This window comes from Protopterus annectens, chromosome 6.part1 (assembly GCF_019279795.1).
Source record: "Protopterus annectens isolate FY-2018-M chromosome 6.part1, PAN1.0, whole genome shotgun sequence".
NCBI classification, from domain to species: domain Eukaryota; kingdom Metazoa; phylum Chordata; order Ceratodontiformes; family Protopteridae; genus Protopterus; species Protopterus annectens.
In genome coordinates, this window is record NC_056738.1 from 197,605,322 (window position 1) to 197,622,590 (window position 17,269).

The following is a 17,269-nucleotide window of genomic DNA, read 5'->3' on the forward strand; positions in this document are numbered from 1 at the left end:
CTAAGAACTTGGTTATATTCAACTGGACGTATAAGAGAATTTAAGTACCTTTTTATGCACTTTTTTTTTTTTAAAATACAGTATTTAAATTGATTTAAACTGTGTATGAAGGAGTGTTGAAGGAATTTTTAACTGGTTATTCTGCTCTTCAGTAACTTGAACTAAAAGCTAGTGTTGGCTGAATTTTGTTATTTGCTAGTAATTACAGGTGTGGGGGTAGCCACATTCATTGATTTCCTGTCCTTGCATATTTAAACTGGTGCATGTGAAATAATTCCTGCTTTAAAACTTCAGCTTGGCAAGCTAAGAACTTGGTTATATTCAACTGGACGTATAAGAGAATTTAAGTACCTTTTTATGCACTTTTTTTTTAAAAATACAGTATTTAAATTGATTTAAACTGTGTATGAAGGAGTGTTGAAGGAATTTTTAACTGGTTATTCTGCTCTTCAGTAACTTGAACTAAAAGCTAGTGTTGGCTGAATTTTGTTATTTGCTAGTAATTACAGGTGTGGGGGTAGCCACATTCATTGATTTCCTGTCCTTGCATATTTAAACTGGTGCATGTGAAATAATTCCTGCTTTAAAACTTCAGCTTGGCAAGCTAAGAACTTGGTTATATTCAACTGGACGTATAAGAGAATTTAAGTACCTTTTTATGCACTTTTTTTTTTTTAAAATACAGTATTTAAATTGATTTAAACTGTGTATGAAGGAGTGTTGAAGGAATTTTTAACTGGTTATTCTGCTCTTCAGTAACTTGAACTAAAAGCTAGTGTTGGCTGAATTTTGTTATTTGCTAGTAATTACAGGTGTGGGGGTAGCCACATTCATTGATTTCCTGTCCTTGCATATTTAAACTGGTGCATGTGAAATAATTCCTGCTTTAAAACTTCAGCTTGGCAAGCTAAGAACTTGGTTATATTCAACTGGACGTATAAGAGAATTTAAGTACCTTTTTATGCACTTTTTTTTTTTTTAAAATACAGTATTTAAATTGATTTAAACTGTGTATGAAGGAGTGTTGAAGGAATTTTTAACTGGTTATTCTGCTCTTCAGTAACTTGAACTAAAAGCTAGTGTTGGCTGAATTTTGTTATTTGCTAGTAATTACAGGTGTGGGGGTAGCCACATTCATTGATTTCCTGTCCTTGCATATTTAAACTGGTGCATGTGAAATAATTCCTGCTTTAAAACTTCAGCTTGGCAAGCTAAGAACTTGGTTATATTCAACTGGACGTATAAGAGAATTTAAGTACCTTTTTATGCACTTTTTTTTTAAAAATACAGTATTTAAATTGATTTAAACTGTGTATGAAGGAGTGTTGAAGGAATTTTTAACTGGTTATTCTGCTCTTCAGTAACTTGAACTAAAAGCTAGTGTTGGCTGAATTTTGTTATTTGCTAGTAATTACAGGTGTGGGGGTAGCCACATTCATTGATTTCCTGTCCTTGCATATTTAAACTGGTGCATGTGAAATAATTCCTGCTTTAAAACTTCAGCTTGGCAAGCTAAGAACTTGGTTATATTCAACTGGACGTATAAGAGAATTTAAGTACCTTTTTATGCACTTTTTTTTTTTAAAATACAGTATTTAAATTGATTTAAACTGTGTATGAAGGAGTGTTGAAGGAATTTTTAACTGGTTATTCTGCTCTTCAGTAACTTGAACTAAAAGCTAGTGTTGGCTGAATTTTGTTATTTGCTAGTAATTACAGGTGTGGGGGTAGCCACATTCATTGATTTCCTGTCCTTGCATATTTAAACTGGTGCATGTGAAATAATTCCTGCTTTAAAACTTCAGCTTGGCAAGCTAAGAACTTGGTTATATTCAACTGGACGTATAAGAGAATTTAAGTACCTTTTTATGCACTTTTTTTTTTTAAATACAGTATTTAAATTGATTTAAACTGTGTATGAAGGAGTGTTGAAGGAATTTTTAACTGGTTATTCTGCTCTTCAGTAACTTGAACTAAAAGCTAGTGTTGGCTGAATTTTGTTATTTGCTAGTAATTACAGGTGTGGGGGTAGCCACATTCATTGATTTCCTGTCCTTGCATATTTAAACTGGTGCATGTGAAATAATTCCTGCTTTAAAACTTCAGCTTGGCAAGCTAAGAACTTGGTTATATTCAACTGGACGTATAAGAGAATTTAAGTACCTTTTATGCACTTTTTTTTTTAAAATACAGTATTTAAATTGATTTAAACTGTGTATGAAGGAGTGTTGAAGGAATTTTTAACTGGTTATTCTGCTCTTCAGTAACTTGAACTAAAAGCTAGTGTTGGCTGAATTTTGTTATTTGCTAGTAATTACAGGTGTGGGGGTAGCCACATTCATTGATTTCCTGTCCTTGCATATTTAAACTGGTGCATGTGAAATAATTCCTGCTTTAAAACTTCAGCTTGGCAAGCTAAGAACTTGGTTATATTCAACTGGACGTATAAGAGAATTTAAGTACCTTTTTATGCACTTTTTTTTTCGCAAATACAGTATTTAAATTGATTTAAACTGTGTATGAAGGAGTGTTGAAGGAATTTTTAACTGGTTATTCTGCTCTTCAGTAACTTGAACTAAAAGCTAGTGTTGGCTGAATTTTGTTATTTGCTAGTAATTACAGGTGTGGGGGTAGCCACATTCATTGATTTCCTGTCCTTGCATATTTAAACTGGTGCATGTGAAATAATTCCTGCTTTAAAACTTCAGCTTGGCAAGCTAAGAACTTGGTTATATTCAACTGGACGTATAAGAGAATTTAAGTACCTTTTTATGCACTTTTTTTTTAAAAATACAGTATTTAAATTGATTTAAACTGTGTATGAAGGAGTGTTGAAGGAATTTTAACTGGTTATTCTGCTCTTCAGTTATTCCCACCCACCGCCCTGTTTTTGTTTTGGTGTTAATCTTAGTGGCATTGAAACTGCCGCCCTCAGCCTGCCTCTGGGCCCATCTCATTTGCTCACTCAACTGAGTGCAGTGAGATCATATTCTGATTTCAGGCACTCCTACTGTGTACAAAGAGAGCATCTGGGAAATAGAAAAAAAAAAAAAAAATTAAGCTTATTTCCTGCCTTTCTTGTTAAGTGGTACAGACTATTTGTAGGCTTCTGAGCCCCCAAGCCCTTCTGTGTTTGAGGGAAGCCTTCTAGCTTGTTTTTTTTTTTCTTGTAACTAGCCAGTTTTCTAGTTTCAGCACTCAAATCTGTTTCTTTGATCTCAGCACTTGTTCAGGAAAAAAAAAAAAAAAAAAAAAAAAAAAAATTCATCTGCTTTTACTGTACTTGTGTTTTTACCTACTTCTTTTTACTTTTGCATCATCTTAAAATACTCAATTGTATTTATTACTGCTTGGTGTAACTCATTCTAAGCCTTTTGGTTTAAACACTTGGGCTTCGGACCAGTTAGTTGTTTTGCACTGAGAGGTTTGTGGTCTGCACTGTTGTGGCAGAACAGGTAGCTTACATCCTTCTAGGTTGAGAACTGCTGATTGAGGGCTCAGTGTCTGTTATTCTAAAAGTGTATTAATTCTGGTTTAAGCACTTGGGCTTTCAAGCCAGTTATTTTACATTAAGAGGGTTCGTGGTCTGCACTCTTGTGGGAGGAGAGGCTGGACTCTGCCCTTCTGAGCTGGGAATTTCTGGTTAAAGGCTTATAGTGCATGCATATCTGAACTGTTTCTTACTGAAGTTGGTGCGCCTTGTTTGCTGTGGCATAGACTGGATTCGGGCCTGCTGGATCTAGCTTTGTTTGTGTAACTTGAGCACTAATCCAGACATTCTCTAAAGTATTCAATGGTATTTATTACTGCTTGGTTGTAACTTGATTAAAGTGTAGCTATCATTCAAGTCTTTTGGATTAAGCACTTGGGCTTCAGACCAGTTGTTTTACATTAGGAAGGTTTGTGGCAAGCACTGTGGTGGCAGGACAGGTAGCTTTCATCCTTCTAAGTTGGGAACTGCTGATTGAGAGCCCAGTGTCCAAGTGTATTAGTTCTGGTTTAGGCACTTGGGCTTCAGGCCAGTTATTTTACATTAAGAAGGTTCGTGGTCTGCACTCTTGTGGGAGAAGAGGCTGGACTCTGCCCTTCTGAGCTGGGAATTTTCTGGTTAAAGGTTTATAGTGCCTGAATATTTGAACTGTATCTTACTGAAATTGGTTCACCTTGTTTGCTCTAGCATAGACTAGATCCAGGCCTACGGAATCTAGCTTTGTTTATATACTTGTTGTTTGTTTGCTTGTTATTTCCCTGGAAGCTAATTCACCTAATACGCAACTTCTCAGCTTCTGTGGATCACTAGTGATATCTGCATTGCTTACTGTACTTATTTCCTTGTTTCACTTGAAAGAAAGTTACTGTTTGTCGTTTTGCATTTAGTTACTTGTATCACATTGCACTCAAGTTACCTGGCACTTGCTCACTAAAGCAATTATATAAGTCAGCACTAAAAATTAAAAGCACTACACCCTCACTCCCCACTGGCCCTTGTTTTCAATTAAGGATTTCCCAATATTATTCTAGCATGTCCAAAGATCAGTTGTCAATCTCCTCTCCGGTCCAGCTGGTGAATCTGGGAATCTTGAGGCAATGTTATAACTGCCTCATGTACATAGACAACCCTCTCCTCCTCCCACATAACACAAATACTTGCGAGAGATGCAGCTATTTAGCCAAACTGGAGGCTGAGCTCTCTCAACTCAGGACTGGCAAGACCAGACAGGAGGAGAAGGCAACTACACACACCACAAAACCAGCCTCACATAATGCTACCACTCCACTGAATCAAACACATAAACACACAAAGACATACTCGGAGGCTCTGAGTAAAAATTGCCTAAACAGCAGAGGCCTCCAAAGCAGACACCCAAACAACTGCTACCTCAAGACACCCCACAAGCAACACATAAACCACAAAAGCAGTGTGCAAAGCAGTCACAGCCCTTAAGGCCAAATACAACACCAAACATACTTGTCATAGGTGACTCCATAGTCAGACACACTGACGTCCCACTCACCAGGCTGAACAAGGAGAGGGTCACAGTAAGCTGCCTATCGGGCTAGAATCCGCCACATAACACAAGCACTCGGGTCACTCCACAGCAAGTACAAATATGACACAGTCATTGTCCATGCTGGTGTGAACGACCTGAGACGTACCTCCCTGGACTGCATGAAAGAGACATAGAGGAGCTCTCTGATTATGTAGCCCAGGCAGGTATGACCCTAACCCTGAGCAGTATCCTTCCTTCACCAAGAATGATGCCACAATATAGAGACAAGATGATCAGCTTTAACAATTGGCTTAATGTCTGGTGTCATTCAAAGGGGATCCAGTGTCTGTCTGCCTGGGATGACATGCTTGACAAGCCACGCTGCTTCGAGGGACGGCTTGCACCTGTCACCCTGGGATTCCGGATATTGGCTAAGGCTCTTGCCACCCCATAGTGCCTTTTTAGGCAAGGCTCAAATTCTAAACCTACCACCCTAGAAAACAAAAATGGGAAGAAATTGAGGGTAATGCTGCTCAATGCCAGAAGTCTAAATCTCAAAATGCACGTACTCGAGGCCCTTCTCAGTATGGAGAACATCGATGTCTGTGCTGTAACTGAAACCTGGTTCAAGGCTCCTGAGAGCACCCCGGCACTATTAGGTTTTACCTCATATCATGCGTTCCGGCCCCAAAACCAGGACCACTCCACAAAAGGAGGGGGTGTATCCATATTCATAAAGGATACTCACACCTCCAGGTTGGTGGCAACGCATGAAGCTTCGGAAACCATCCAGGTGCAACTAACAATAGGCAAAACTGCTCTACAAATTGTAGCATGCTACAGGCCACCCTCTCAAACTCAGGAACCCCACACAGCCTTCCTGAAGACACTGGAGGGTATAAATGTATCTCCAAACACCATCATATTGGGTGACTTCAACTACCCGAATATAGACTGGGAACATTACTCAAGCCCTAACTTTCTAGCCCAACGGTTCCTGGAGTTCATAAATTCAAATGCCATGGAACAGCTAGTCACTGTTCCCACGAGAGGAGAAAATATACTAGATCTCATTGTCACAAACATGGGGACAAAATGCTCCACACCGAAGTATATCCCTCATTGGTGAGATCTGATCATAAACTAATCTCACTGGAAATCCACATCCCGCCCCACCCCAAACAAAAGACCACAGTGAAGAACTTCTCTAAAGCAAACTTCACACTACTCAAGACTGGTGTGGTATCCTTCAAGGCCCCTGAGTCAGAGGAAACCACAACCCAAGCTGCGGAAGCCCTTACAAATGCCTTCTATAAACACCTCCAGGACTGCATGGATCAGGCAATCCCAAATAAAACCAAGACTCTTTCCACAAAGGGCAACGTCCAGTCTGGTGGACCCCAGCCATTAACAAACTTTACAATAAGAGGAGAAAGCTATTACATGATAGAACAAAATCCATAAAAGGGAAGTCACCCCTGATCATTATTAGTAAAAAATATGAGCACTCATAAAATCAACTAAGGCCAATTTTGAGAGAAAAATTGCCATGGATTCAAAGGACAATCATAAGGCCTTTTTCAGCTATGTTAGGAACCTGGGTGGAAACTCACAGATATGCTCAGAATTAGTCCAAAATGATACAAAAATCACTGAACCCACAGACATTGCCAACATACTGGCAGACAGGTTCAGTGCAAACTTCACCCCTCTCCCCCGCTAAAGGAGAGATAACTATCCCAGCCGAGTGTAGCCTCCCGGACATCTCAAATGCGCAGGTGAAAGCTGCTCTCTCTAAAGCTAAAAACACAGCATCAATGGGACCGGATGGTGTCCCCGGCTGTGTGCTACACGAGCTAAATGAGGAATTAAACCCGCACATAAGGCAGCTGTTTAATCTCAGCCTTACCACAGGATACGTGCCCAAGGAGTGGCGTGACGGCAACTGTGGTCCCACTCCACAAAGGTGGTGCCTCTACGGACCCTGGTAATTACCGCCCCATAAGCTTAACAAGTCTAGTCTGCAAAGCTATGGAGAGGATCATAATGGAGCTCATAAACAAAGATATAGGGTACTTGCAGACATTGGACCCGACCCAGTTTGGCTTTGTCAAGGGAAGATCATGCCTTTTGAACTTGGTCAACTTCTTCGAAATAGTCACCAAGGCCATTGATGAGGGAAAGGCAGTCCATACAGCCTACCTTGACCTTGCAAAGGCTTTCGACACAATACCCCACTCGGGTATTGTAGAAAAACTTACCAGCTTAAATGTAAACCCATATGTCACAAGATGGGTTGCAAACTGGCTTAAGGACAGAACCCACAGGGTTAGAGTTGCTGGCGCTGTGTCAGACTCCAAGCCGGTCACAAGTGGTGTCCCACAGGGCTCGGTCCTTGGCCCCCTATTGTTTGGCATCTACTTCTCAGAAGTACAGGCCAACATGGGAGGACTTTGGCTAACAAAGTTTGCAGATGACTGCAAACTGGGTGCCATAGTGGAAAGTGCATCGGACACGGATATCCTTCAGAAGGGACTCACGGAAACAGATAGCTGGTGCCAGAGCCATGGCCTGAAGTTAAACGCCAAAAAATGTATAGTCATACCCTTCGGGAAAAACAAGGTAACCCCAAGCTACCATATAGGTGGCAATCCACTAAGCACAGAAGAGGTTATCAGGGACCTGGGGACCCAGGTTGACAGTGGCCTTTCTTTTGACACTCACATTGCTAAAGTGGTTAGAAAGACCTTCTACATTGCCCACCTGATCATGAAGGGATTCACATCCAGATCTAGTGAGGTCATTGTTCCCCTGTACTCTTCACTTATCAGACCAATGATCGAGTACAATGCCCCATTCGGGATGTATCTCACCCGACATCTGCAGCAATTGGAGAGACCCCAAAAGTTCCTCACCAAAAGGATAAAGGGACTCCAAAATCTGTCATATGCTGCCAGATTGAAGAAACTCCAGCTCTATTCAGTCGCATACCGTCTGCTCAGAGGTGACATGTGCCTGACATACAAGGCCATGTCCAACCCGAATTAATGGACATCCTCCACCTCAAAAATCCAAATCCACCAAAACCACTAGAGCAAGCGACTTAAACCTTAGCACGGATATAAATAGCACGTGCTGGAGGGATAGATTTATCACTCAGAGACTCCCTATGCTGTGGAATAAAATCCCGGTCCATGTGAGGCAGAGCACCTCGCTGACTCTGTTCAAGAGAAATCTAGACCTGTGGATGGGAGATCGTAGGTTTACCCCGGGAATCATCTCTGGGTCACTGCTGGACAGAGGCACAACAAACTAATGGGCACAGTATTTTTTCATATAAGGGGTGGCGTAAGCCACAATAATTTGGGCTAGGCTTATAAATGCCTTAGGGCAGATAGCCTAGTATAAACCTATGAACCTATGAACCTAATGACTGATCTTGGATGAATATTTTTGCTGCCAGAGGGAATTGTAGATAAGAATCTATGGGTTCTTTCAATACCGAAGGAAAGAGCCTCCGGTAGGTTTAAGGTTGTATGAAGCCATGTAGTTAAAAAGTTTACTGCATTGTCTCCTTCCATTCCTTCTGGCATTCCGTAGATTCTGATGTTATTCCTTCTGGACCAGTTTTCTAAATCATAAATTTTATTAATAAGTCTGTTATTTTGTTGCAGGAGGGATTCAGTGTTTTTTCCCCTTCTATTAGTCTACAGTCAATGTCTGAAACTGATTCTTCCAGTGCTGTTATTTGAATCTTTTATTGTTTTAGTATGTCACTTAATATTTCAATCTGTTTAGTTGAATCTTCTTTGATCTCATCCACTTTAAGGTCCAATTTGTCCATTTCAGCATTAAGTCATGTATGTTTGTAAGGAGTGAGTGTAATTCCTTTTTCATGGAGTTTTCCTGCTGAGTGGATTTCAGTAGACTCATCTTTCATCTGTTGCATTTCTCTCTTTTTTTCTTCTGTTAATTTTGACAGGAAAATATAATAATTATAAAATGAACAATACACCAATAATGAGCTTGAGGCTTCTAGATTTTGAATCTTCTGTTTTTAAGTTATTTTTGGTGATTTCTCTAAATAATTCATGTCAGAAGAATTGTATTACTGCAGAGCAGAGAATTTGTGCTGCCTTTAACTTGCCATCCAAGTCATGCCCCCTACAATTTTTTTTTTTGATCAAGCTGGACATTTGAGTGGAATGCCAGTTCAAAAATCTGCACAAAGCACCTAATGACTTGGCTACGATTCTGTAACATTCACTAGAATACACATCCAAAGAGCTGCACTAAAGAAATAAATGCCCGCATGTAAAACAATATAGTACTTTATGTTTTGAATGGCAAACATTTATTGCATTAATGTATTTATTTATTGAGTGTATAGATTAGTCCTAAAGACCCTTTTTCAGCCAACACATATACCATAGAAATGTCATAAAATACATTTTACACACACACACACACACACACACACACACACACACACACACACACACACACACGCAATACAAGCAGAAAACATTCCAGTAAAAAACAGGTTTAAAGTAAATTAAAAAGTTCAAATTAATGGTTCAAACACTTAAAAAAATAAACAAGTCATACTGAAAGAGCTGATAAATAATATGGACTGTTTAAAATTAATACTGTTTAGCCACTCATGTATTTAGATTTATGATGTCTAGAAGGAAGAGGTTGTTGGATTCTTATTCTGTGCAGATATTTCAAAGAAAAAGGAGACTTTCCCTATTACAGGTTGTTTCTTTTTTGGTTCCCAAACAGCAGAGCTATTAAAATCCTAGGAAGAGAAGGGTAAACTGGAGGATTAATATCAGGAAGAGTATTTTCCTTCTTTGACACACATTTAGAGAGTTCCATAATGTCTCTTTTCAAATAGTCCAGTAAGCTAAGCCTCAGGTCATGTACAACCACATGGACTATGATAAAATCATACTGGTACCTGTGCTGCATTGACGTGAGGGTGTATGTGATATTGTAGATCCTAATTCCAGATAAACGACTAACCATTATCTTCTTCTTGTCCAGCCTGGTAAGAGTATCTATGTGACATGCAGTAGAATCCCCTATGACTAGAGTACTGGGCTTTGTTCTTGGGGGAATCATTGGGTGTAGGTTTATGTCTGGTGTTAGGTATTGCTTTTGGTGTTTGCTTTAGTGACTGTTGAGGGTAGGTGTTGCAATTTGACAGCTTAGGAGGGTTTGAGGTTTGGAGAAGTTTCTTTTAAGAGCCTCAGCGTAAGAAGGTCTATGTGTGTGGTGAGCAGTATACGTGAAGGATATAGTGTGTGTGTTCTTGACAACCTTGTTTGTAAGTGAGATTTTTGCCTCCAAAGAAGCTATGTATGTATGTATGTACATCTCTTGCATACTGTGTTAGTTTCTTTAAGGATTAAAAGGTTATCTGACTACATAAGACAACTGCTACAGGATTAGGATCTTAGGAAGATTCCCAGAGCAGTCAGGAGGTAGTAAGTGGAGACTATTTGGATATCAGTATGCAGCCCCAAAGTTGTAATTCTTAGAAAAGGTGTGTACAGAGAACCAGGTTGCTGCTTCAAGGATGGCTTGGGTAGAAACTTCCCTATGGAATGGTGTGGTGGCAGCCACAGCTATAGTGCAGTGTGCTTTAATATGGCTTGGTAGTCATTTCCCATGGTGTTGGTAACAAAAAGCAATGTTGTTTCCCAGCCACCTGGAAAATATTTGCTTGTGAACTGTCTGTGCACATCAAAGGAATTTAGGATTTTCACTTCTGAATGCTGGGACCTGTGAGGGAAAGGAAACACTGGAAGCCTAATGTTCTGATTCAAGGCCAGTACAATAACCACTTTCAGCATAAAAGGAGGATTGCTACATAAGACCACTCTATCCTTATGGAACACTAAAAGAGCTCTCTGTGCAATAATTCTTGCAATTCCAAATACATCTAGCAGTGGTGACTGCCACCAAGTACAGTGTTTGCCAAGAAAGAAGATAGATACTGCAAGATACAACCGGTTCAAAGGTAGGCAGCCATCTGTCTCTCATGTGGCTTAAGATGAATCAATTTCTTACAGTGTAGGTCTAGAATATAGAGGGGGATCCATGGGCAGTCAAGTACAGACAGCAGATGCATAACCTTTGTGTGTCACCCAATTTTAAAGATATTTCTACTGATATATTACCTGTATGATCCTTATATATCTGTAAATACCTTGACTGTACTTACAAATTTCACTGTTTTCCGCACAAATCTTAACTTAAATGTCAACTCTAACACCGTAAATAAGTTTTATGATTTTACTATTCCAACTTGAAAATGTTATTACTTTGTCTATAATTACTATGTTCATTTAAAATTTTTTGTATTGTAATTTGTGGAACTTTTCTCCTCGGGCTTCCACTGAAAAAGGGCTATTACCTCAGCTGGACAAATCCGGTCAACAAATGTAAAGTAAAATAATAATAATAAATGTGTATGCCAGGCTTGATTTGTAGAGGTCTGAGGTATATTCCAGTACAAATGCCACCTTAGTCTTTCTGAGGTCTATGCCCCTTTAGGTTAACCAGAAGAACGTTTTCCATTTTGCTAAGTATGGTTTTCTTGTACAGGGCTTCTTCACCTCCTTCGTAATGTTTGGCATGTCCTCTGAATATTTTTGCCTGCCTAAGATTATTATAGTATAAGATTATTCTGGCAGTCAGCCTGATTCTGTTCAGACTGGGCTGTAATAGGGTCCTTTTATTCTGAGATAGAAGGTCCACTTACTGATACAGTGCTTCATGTTTTCCACTTGCCAATTTGTATAGGAGAAGGAACCAGTACTACTTTGGGGAGCTATGAGGATCACTTCTGGCCTCTCCTCCTGAACTTTTGTCAAAATCCTGGGAATCAAGGACATAGGAGAGAAAGCATACCAAAATAGACCTGACCAATTCAGGGAGAATGCATCTGTCATCCAGGCTCCTAGAATTGCTAGCCTTCAGCAAAAGTGGCTCAGCTGCCTATTTAGATGAAAAGCAAATAGATCTTTCTCTCGCACCCCACCCTACCTGCTTGTTCAATCTAAGAATACTTCTCTGTGTAGAATCCATTCAACAGAGTCTGCATACATCTTGCTTAGTTATAAACAAAGACATTGGCAACCTTCAAACACTGGACGCCATCCAGTTTGGGTTCGTGAAGGGCCGATCATGTCTCCTGAACCTGACTGACTTCTTTGAATCAGTCTCCAGAGCCATGGACGAGGGTAAGGTGGTCCACACAGCCCTCACCAAGGCCTTTGACACCATCCCCAACTCTGGAATCATAGATAGACTTGCTAAGCTGGGCATTAATCCATACGTCACTCGATGTATTGCCAACTGGATTACTGACAGAACCCACACTGTAAAAGTAGCCGACTCCAAATCCAGCTCCAGACAAGTGACAAGTGGAGTACCTCAGGGTTCAGTCCTGGGACCGCTCTTGTTTGGCATCTACTTCTCTGAAGTACAGGCCAACACTAAGGGACTCTGGCTAACAAAGTTTGCAGATGACTGCAAACTGGGAGCCATTATTGAATCCCCAAATGATGTGGATACTCTACAAAAGGGCCTTACAGAAACAGATGCTTGTTGCCAGAGCCATGGGCTCAAGCTCAATGCCAAGAAATGTATAGTTATCCCCTTTGGGGAAAAACTTGTAGCCGTGAATTACCATATAGGTGGCAGTACACTAAACACTGAAAGTGTGATAAAAGACTTAGGGACACAGGTGGACAGTGGTCTCACCTTCGATAACCACATCGCCACAACAGTCAGAAAATCCTTCTATGTGGCACACCTCATCACTAAGGGCTTTTCATCCAGAAAAAAGGAGGTCATTGTCCCACTGTACTCATCCCTCATTAGACCCATTATAGAATACAATGCCCTGTTTGGTATGTACCTCTCAAGAAATCTGCAACAACTGGAAAGGCTGCAGAAATACCTCACTAAAAGAATCACAGGCCTAAAGCAGATGCCCTACACTGACTGCCTTAAAAAACTCCAGCTATACTCTGTCGCATATCGTCTACTCAGAGGTGATCTCTGCTTAACATACAAGGCCATGTCAAACCCAGAGCTGTTGGACATGCTACACTTAAAGAAATCCCAATCCCGCAGAGCCACACGCTCCAGGGATCTAAATCTTGTCATCACAATAAACAAAACATGCTGGAGAGATAGGTTCCTGACCCAGAGACTCCCCAGACTCTGGAATAGACTGCCCATACATGTCAAGCAGAGCACCTCTTTGGCACTCTTCAAAAGGAACCTTGACGATTGGATGGGAGAAAGGAAATTCACCCTGGGGATCACGTCAGTCGCCCTACTAGACAGGGGTCCAAGAAGTAAATAGTGTGGGAAGAAATAGCCAGGGAATTGTTATGGCTAGGCTTGTATAGGCCCTAGGGCTGATAGCCTAGTACCAACCTATGAACCTATGTTTGCTATCACATTCTGATCTGAAGGGATGTATATGTCTGTCAGAAATATTCCCCTCTCCACTGCAATTTCTCATGCTTGCATGGCTAGTGTACACAATGCACAGGGATGGATCCCTCTTTGCTTATTTCCTTTCATTAAGCATTGTGGTTAGTTTATAGGTTCATACTAGGCTATCTGCCCTAGGGCATTTATAAGCCTAGCCAGAATGTGTTTGGCTTTCGACACCCATTTTAAATTTATTTTGCTATGCCCTTTTTCGAGGTTAGTATACTGTGCCTCTGTCTAACAGTGACACAGAAGTGATACCCGGGGTAAACCTACGATCTCCCATCCACTCATCAAGATTCCTCTTGAAGAGAGTCAATGAGGGACTCTGCCTAACCTGGACTGGGATTTTATTCCAGAGTGAAGGGAGCCTCTGGGTTATGAATCTGTCCCTCCAGCATGTCCTATTTATTTCAGTGCTGAGGTTCAAGTCTCTCGAGCGTAGCTCGATGGGATTTGGATTTTCTGAGGTGCAGCATGTCCATTAATTCTGGGTTGGACATGGCTTTATACGTCAGGCACAGATGGCCTCTGAACAGGCGGTATGCCACTGAGTAGAGCTGGAGTTTCTTTAACCGGGCAGCATATGGCATCTGTCTGAGCCCTTTGATCCTCTTGGTGAGGTACTTTTCGGGTCTTTCCAGTTGCTGCAGGTTTCTGGTAAGGTACATCCCAAAAGGGGCATTGTACTCAATTATGGGCCTGATGAGGGATGAGTAAAGAGGCACGATGACCTCCCCTGATCCATGATTAGGTGGGCTATATAAAATGTTTTTCTAACCACTTTGGCCACGTGGTTGTCAAATGAGAGATTGCTATCAACTTGGGTCCCCAGGTCCCTAATTACTTCTTCTGTACTTAATGGATTACCACCTATGTGGTAATTTGTGGGCACTTTGTTTTTGCCAAAGGGGATGACTATACACTTTTTGGCATTTAGCTTGAGGCCATGGCTCTGGCACCAGTTGTCTGTTTTATGAGGCCCTTTTGGAGGATGCTTGTGTCGGCTGGAGAGTCGATTATGGCGCCCAGTTTGCAGTCATCTGTGAACTTGGTCAGCCACAGTCCTTCCGTGTTGGCCTGTACCTCCCAAGAAATATATACCAAACAAGAGAGGTCCCAGGACTGAGCCTTGTGGGACACCACTTGTAACTGGTTTGGAGTCTGACATGGCTCCAGCAATTCTAACCATGTGGGTTCTGTCCTTGAGCCAGTTTGCAATCCATCTAGTGACATAGGGGTTTATATTTAAGCTAGTGAGCTTATCTATAATGCCCGAGTGGGGTATTGTATCGAAGGCTTTTGCGAGGTCCAGGTAGGCTGTGTGGACCACCTTCCCCTCGTCAATGGCCTTGGTGACTGTTTCAAAGAAATCAACCAGGTTTAAGAGGCAGGATCTGCCCTTAACAAAGCCGAACTGGGTAGGATCCAGTGTCTGTAGGTCCCCAATATCTTTATTTATGAGGTCCATGATGATCCTTTCCATAGCTTTGCAGAACAAGCTAGTCAGGCTTATGGGGCGATAGTTTCCAGGATCCGTTGAGGCACCACCTTTATGGAGAGGGACCACTGTTGCTGTACGCCACTCTTTGGGCACATATCCTGTAGTTATCCTTCCATTGTATATATATGCAGTTTTAACCTCCTCAAAGAAATGTTTAGAATAAAATGTGTGTGTTCAGCATGTTCTCTATTTTCATTATATAACTGAGTAATGATAGAACTAGACATGTTATAAAGGCTGACAAGGGTGGAGGCATAGTGGTTACAGATACTCTCAGTTATATAATGAAAATAGAGAACATGCAGAACACACCTGAGTTTTATTCTAAACACTCCTTTGAGGAAGTTAAAACTGCATATATAGCATAGAAACATAAACTAACCACAATGCTTAATGAAGAACTTATTAGTGAAAACTTCTTTGAGTATTTGAACACTCCTCACCCCAAGCTACCTTGCTTTTTCAGGATTCCCAAACCCCATAAGAATAGGGAAGATCCACTTTACAGACAAGTTATTGCAAGTGGAGGTTCCATATCAGAGGCCACTGCCATACACTTAAATTTTATTCTACAGCCTCTTGCAGAAAAGAACTCATCTTTTATTTTATGTGAATGAATTAAACATATTGACAACTATTGATGTTAAAGCCCTATACACTATCACACGTGCTGTATTGAAGCAGCTACAGAGGCTTACAGCAAAAATAACAATGCTACACAAGGGCAAACTGAGTGTTTGGGAAAGCTAATAAACCTGGTGTTGAGTTACAATTTTTTCAGTTTCAATGGCCAGGCTTACAAACAGATGAGGGGATAGCCATGGGTGCAGCTATGGCCCCTAGCCTGGCCAATGTAGCCTTGGGCAAGTGGGAGGAGGAATTTGTACTGCAAAGTGGATACCATGAATTTTTGACCAGCTACCTTCACTTTATTGACAATGTATTCACAGTCTGGCAAGGTGAGAAATCTAAACTCACTGAGTTTATCCATTGCATCAGTAACTCCACCTCTTTCCTGAAATGTATCACTTCCATCAGCTCGGAGTCAGTGCAGTTCCTTGATATGACTGTCAGTACTGATAAAGACAGAGAAAAAGGAAACCAACAAGAGTGAACTACTTACTTTACAGAGACAGTATGCATCCAGTAAAAACTAAGCACAATGTAATAAAATCACAAGGCTACAGATTAGCACACATTACCACAGATTTGGCCCTTTTTCTCAAAAATATGAATGATTTTGAAAATGATTTCTTAACCAGAGGATATGGCTTAAACATGCTGCATATGATCCTGGATCCCATTAGAGATTCTAAAATTAACAATGACCCTATATGGTAAGAGGCCTTCTGGTAGAATTATGCAACAAGGCCACCATAACCCAAAAGAACAGAAAAGTAAGGACAGTTGCATTTTAACTTACACCCGTGATTTTAATACAATTAAAGCCATTATTACAGAGAAGTGGGCCATCCTCACTGACAATCAGCAGCTTGTAAGGGTTTTAGGAGAACATCCTACTTTTGTATATAAAAAGAGCAGAAGCATACACAGCTATGCAGAAAAGAAAAATAAGAAACACCAGGATGACATGAGCACTAAAATCTGTGGCCTATATAACTGCATTTTCTGGGAGAACTTGCTGGAGTGCGATTCATTTGAGCGCCCCTTTCTTACAAAAATGGTGAAAATTTCAGCAGGTGGTAACTGTAATACTGAAAAAAGTTGTATATAGGGCTATGCATAGCTGGCTCTAGCAGGTGCACTTTTCCAGTATTTATTTAATATAGGTAGACCAGGATGGGGGCACCAGGTGGTGTGGGAGGGGGCATCGTGGAGCCCTTTTGCCTAGGGCACCAGTTGACCTAAGGCTGCTCCTGGAGCTATGTGCAATGATGTCCCTGCATTTCATGTGGGTAAGACTGTGAATAAACTGAAAAGGAGGATCTCAGGTCATCTTTTTGACATCAGACATAAATGCCAGAGGAACACCTTATCCAAACACTTATTAGAACACCCCAGACATTCTGGTTTTAAATTTATCATTCTGGACTGTGTGGAGATGGATGAGCTTGAAGGGGACATCAGTGGTGTTTTGGAAAAAAAAGAATTACGCTGGCAGCTGAAATTAAATCCAATCAGAAAACCAGGACTTAACTACTATTGCTCTATTAAAAGTGTCTTGAATTTACGTAAGCTGCCATACAATCTGTAAAAGTTTTTTTAGGGAATTTTTGTGGAAATATTTTATGTA